Source organism: Eurytemora carolleeae, unplaced genomic scaffold (assembly GCF_000591075.1).
Source record: "Eurytemora carolleeae unplaced genomic scaffold, Eaff_2.0 scaffold380, whole genome shotgun sequence".
Taxonomy (NCBI): domain Eukaryota; kingdom Metazoa; phylum Arthropoda; class Copepoda; order Calanoida; family Temoridae; genus Eurytemora; species Eurytemora carolleeae.
In genome coordinates this window covers 293,404-299,491 of record NW_019396454.1, presented here as the reverse complement: position 1 = coordinate 299,491, position 6,088 = coordinate 293,404, and positions in this window count along the sequence as shown.

Here is a 6,088-nt window from a genome sequence, read left to right as displayed (position 1 = left end):
TTGGTGGGGGGGGGGATTCATGAGGATTATTACACCTTGCAAAATCATAGAATAGAACTTATTACATGAACATCTGGATTCATATATTTTGTATATAACATGTGCGTTTTTATATCTTTTATTTCAAAAGAAGAAGTATTGTTTTTCTTCTGTGATCATGTCACAAAAGTAAATTAGCTAAGCTAGTTAGTATTTTTCACGAAAACAAACGATTTTATTCCTGATCAAGGTTTAAAATCTGCAGAGATTTATTTTAAAATGTACCCATTATACTTGTACCGACACAGATGACCTTGTACCGGCAAAGATGAACTTGTACCGGCACAGATGAACTTGTATCGGCACAGATGAACTTGTATCGACACAGATGAACTTGTATCGGCACAGATGACCTTGTACTGGCACAGATGAACTTGTACGGCACAGATGAACTTGTACCGACATAGATGACATTTGTAGCGGCACAGATGACCTTGTACCGGCACAGATGACCTTGTACCGGCAAAGATGACCTTGTTTTGGCACAATGAACTTGTACTGGCACAGATGACCTTGTACCCGCACAGATGAACTAGTACTGGCACAGATGTACTTTTACCGACACAGATGAACTTCTACCGGCACAGATGACCTTGTAGTGGCACAGATGAACTTGTACTGGCACAGATGAACTTGTACCGACACAGATGAACTTGTACCAACACAGATGAACTTGTATCGGCACAGATGACCTTGTACTGGCACAGATGACATTTTACCGGCACATATGACCTTGTACCAGCACAGATGAACTTGTACCAGCATAGATGACCTTGTACTGGCACAGATGACCTTGTACCGGCACAGATGACCTTGTTTTGGCACAATGAACTTGTACCGGCACAGATGACCTTGTACCGGAACAGGTGAACTTGTATTGGCACAGATGAACTTGTACCGGCACAGATGAATCATTACTGGCTTAGATGAATTTCTATCGGCACAGATGAACATGTACCGGTACAGATAAACTTGTATCGTACAGAATTTTACTTGTACTGGCTTGGCGCCATTGCTAAGGCGAGTTGAATCATCAGTTCAGTCTTTGTCCCAATTTAAATAATTTAAACATACATTTTTGCGCGTTTTATGTTATACACATTTTTGCCAATAAATGCGCTTCTAATGAAAAAGAAAACTTTAAAATTTTAAAATGGTTGAATTATAGACCAAAACATGATTGAATTCAAAATGAAGAAAGACAGGGTTAGGACCATAGATAAACACCAAACCACCCCGCTTATCATTGAAGTACACTTTGACCCCTAGAAGTATGAGTTCGCGGACTGTACAATTCTTTTGCGTACATAAGCTATTTATTTATCTATGGTTAGGGCAGGTAGTTGGTACAGTACAAAAATCAAATTTTAATACACTTTTCGCAGTAAGTGGAGTACGTGGCCTGTACATATATTATGACCTCGTTGGTTTTTAACAATTTATTTTGCTCACATTAAGTTAACCTTTCAGAGGAGAAAACATTTTAAACCACTCTTCAAGTTGCATGATCAGAGCCGGTACAAAATGTATATTGTACTGTTTATATATTCAGTTGTACTGTCCAGTCTGGACTACCAAGTGTAGAGTCGACAAACCACGTGTTATTAAAAAAATTAGTCTTACAAGATGACACATGAGTTTGAACATTAAATGAAATCTGCGCCAAAAACTAAAAAATTCAGTTCAGCTGTTTCTTGACATTTGTTGGTAACAAACAAACAAGCCAAAAAAGTACTTTTTTTTGGTCAATTATATTGAATTTTACGGTTTACCCCTATACAGTATTTACAGTATTGGTGTAAACTGTATGTCTTTAAATGAATATCATCTTATATATTATTAAACTAAATTAATTCTTTGGAAAAACTCAAACTAATAGGTTGTTTATTAAACCTTCTTTCTTTTAATATTTATAGCTGTTAATTTTACTCGGCAGCCATTTTTTTTATAACTTATAAAAACAACAATGTAAAAATGTGTGGATTTTCTATTTTTAATGGTGGATTTTCTTAAGATTCTTATAACCGAAACCTTTCCTGAAGGATGGGAGTCCCAGGCCAGCCACAACAATTTCTCGTCCGAGCCACATATTCTCCTCATTTTCTCGTCCGAATCCTCGTCCTTTGATTATTATGTGTTTTAAGGTTTCCAATTCTAGAAGATAAAACTATTTTTTTAAATCTGGCCACATTAGGTTATAAAATATGGATAGACTAAAGTATTGTAATGATTATATCACGTTGGAATCTTCAAACCCGTGAGAATGATGTCAAAGTTTATTTAGGTAAAACTTAAATATCTTCTGCCTCCGTAATTGCTTACCTTCGCGATAAAAAATAAATAGGAAAATATTCGGCATACCTCTGTCTATAATATTCACATGGAACCACCAGAAAAAAATTCTATGGTTTTCACTATAATTAACAAAAAAGATTGAATTTATTTGTGGCATTCTACGCCAGGAATATCTGAAAATACGTGTAAAAAAGGTGAACATTTTTTCGATTTACAAAAATTCTATATTTCATTTATGCCCTAACGTGGCCATTCTTCCCCTAAGCTAATGAGTGCCAGTGCCAAGAAAATTTTCATACTTGAATTATATGGAATTTTACGATTCACAAGTAAGGAATATAGATTATTTCCTTCATACATTAATTAAAATAAATTGGAGGGTCTCATAGACTCATTTATTATTAAAATGAATGAATTCTTTGGAAAAACGCATTATTGACCAAACTGGCAAATGACCCTCGTCCCTTAGAACCGTAAACAGAACCTTTTCTGTCTTATAAAGAAATTTTTAACCACAGTTATACTTCTTGTATTAAATTTACATTAACTTCCGCCAAAGATGTTGTAAATAAGCACCAATAAAGTAAGGAAAAAAGCATTAAAAAATTGAAATCTGTTATATTATACGTAGTAACGTAAACCATGCAGAAGAATTCTTGTTATATAAACGGGGCATGCATGATTCACAACAGTACATTACCGTAGTTTTTCTTGTTTAAAAGTGTTATTTTCTGATAATTTCTCAATGCTTCTGAAGCAAACACTGTGCGTGTCAGTTTAAAAAAAACGATTTAAAAAAAAAACATGGATATCCGATGCATATTTGATCAGAGAAAGCCTTTAAGGGTAAGATTGTGAATTTCGCATGCAACTCTAAAATGGGTGGTCAGTTTGCGTTTACAGTTTACGTTTACAGTTTATGTTTACAGTTTATGTTTACAGCTTATTTTTACAGTTCACGTTTACAGTTTACGTTTACAGTTTACGTTTACAGTTTACGTTTACAGTTTATGTTTACAGTTTATGTTTACAGCTTATTTTTACAGTTCACGTTTACAGTTTACGTTTTTTACAGTTTATGTTTAAAGTTTACGTTTACAGTTTACGTTTACAGTTTACAATTACAGTTTACGTTTACAGTTTACGTTTAAGGTTTACGTTTACAGTTTACGGTTACAGATTACGTTTACAGTTTACGTTTACAGTTTACGTTTACAGTTTACGTTTACAGTTTACGTTTACAGTTTATGTTTACAGTTTACGTTTACAGTTTACGTTTACAGTTTATGTTTACAGTTTATGTTTAAAGTTTATGTTTACAGTTTATTTTTACAGTTCACGTTTACAGTTCACGTTTACAGTTTACGTTTACAGTTTACGTTAAAAGTTTACGTTTACAGTTTACATTTACAGTTTACGTTTGCAGTTTGTATTGATATTGTATCCATGTATTCATATTGTATTCATTTATTGATATTGTATCAATGTATTGATATTGTATCCATGTATTGATATTGTGTCCATGTATTGATATTGTATCAATGTATTGATATTGTATTAATGTATTAAATATTGGATCTATGTATTGATATTGGATCAATGTATTGATATTGTATCAATGTATTGATATTGTATCCATGTATTGATATTGTATCCATGTATTGATATTGTATCCATGTATTGATATTGTATAAATGTATTGGTATTGTATCCATGTATTGATATTGTATCCATGTATTAATATTGTATCAATGTATTGATATTGTATCCATGTATTGATATTGTATCAATGTATTGATATTGTATCCATGTATTGATATTGTATCCATGTTTTGATATTGTATCAATGTATTGATATTGTATCAATGTATTGCTATTGTATCCTTATATTGATATTTTATCCATGTATTGATATTGAATCCATGTATTAATATTGAATCATTTATTGATATTGTATCCATGTTTTGATATTGTATCCATGATATTGTATCCATGTATTGATATTGTTTCAATGTATTGATATTGTATCCATGTATTGATATTGTATCCATGTATTGATATTGTATCCATGTATTGATATTGTATCAATTTATTGATATTTTATCCATGTATTGATATTGTATCAATGTATTGATATTGTATCAATGTATCGATATTGTATCCATGTATTGATATTGTATCCATGTATTTCCTGTTGCCATCATGCATTTCAAATTCCAATATTAAAGTATGACTAATAGATGAAAATATCTCCGTATATTATCTGTATTCATAAATTTATATATTATGAAGTATGCATTCTTCTTATACTTATCTTCATCATTATCTTTCATTGCATCTATTTATGTATTTAAATTGGCCAACAGGATTGCATAAACTTGAAACATAGAAAAACGACCACATTTGAAAAACATTTTTGTTTTGAAACCTTTTTTACGAATGGGTCATCTCGGTCATCAAACAAATGTTGTTAAACTAAATCTAGAATCAGTATTTTCAGACGTGGAGCACTATAAACAAAAACAATATGTATGCGACATTACTGATACAACTTTGTGACGTCATAAAGCTCCTCTAGTTTTGATTTTACGCACAAGGATGAGAAAAGAAAATGTATCCGATAGCATATTTGAAATTCAAAACATTTCAATATTACGTGCCATTTACTTTAGTTTGACGTGGGATGGGAGGGGAGGGAGGGAGCAGAAATAAGGAGAATTCAAGGGTTAGGAATTGTTTACAGTTTACTGTGACGCAATAGAACAGCTTGAGAACTAGTTTTACTGTATGCACAAATAAAGATTTCATTTACTGAGCATGCAGGCAGGCGCCTAGGCAATAAATGCTTAAAAATTGTTGTTTAAAGGGACTGTAAGCGTAATTTCAAATGGCCCTCAATGTTAAGATGACAATACCCAATTTACAACGGTATGTAATAAATACAGTTTGAACATACCTATATAAATTGCGCTGTACATTGTCTATAAATCTAACTGCGCTGATCTTTAAATACGCAAAACTTGAAATGCGACTAGACAAGCTACGTATTGTGATTAGCTTAACTACGATGATATATATCTGCAAATATATTGTAAATACGTATAAGAACTTAACATGTAAGATATTTTGTAAATACACGTTAGTTGTTTGAGACTTTGATTTGATTACAATGTTGAGGGTAATTTTGGTCCTTGTTGAGACATACGAGCTAAGATTGTGCCTGAAGATTTGACATTGATAGATTAAGAGCTTGTTTGATAGCTACGCTTCTGTCCCTGTGTGACATTCAGAGCCAATGAGATTGTGCCCATTGGTTTGGCTTTGATCGCTTAAGAGCTTGTTTAATAGCTACGCTTGTATCCCTGTGTGACATTCAGAGTTGAAAAGATCATGCTCATTGGTTTGTCATTAATCGCTGAAGAGTTTGTGTCCTGGTTGACATTTATTGCTGACGAGTTGTACCTGAACTGATACAGTTCTGGGCAAAGTTTTAAGAGTACGGCATTTACCCTTGAGACCTGAATCTGATAAAAAATGTGGAAGATACCGTCGTTTTCCTGACTCGAAAAGTGTTTATTTCTGTGATTTTCTCCATTCCTTCTTAGAATCAAAACAGACGACTAAATCAAATCAAATAGTTCAATACAATTGATTCATTAACGTATTAGTGTGAACTGATGTGATCTTAAATCTTAAATTTAAATTTAAAAAAAATTAAAAGTTGTAAAATCTCAATCTTTTGTCTCCCCCCCCC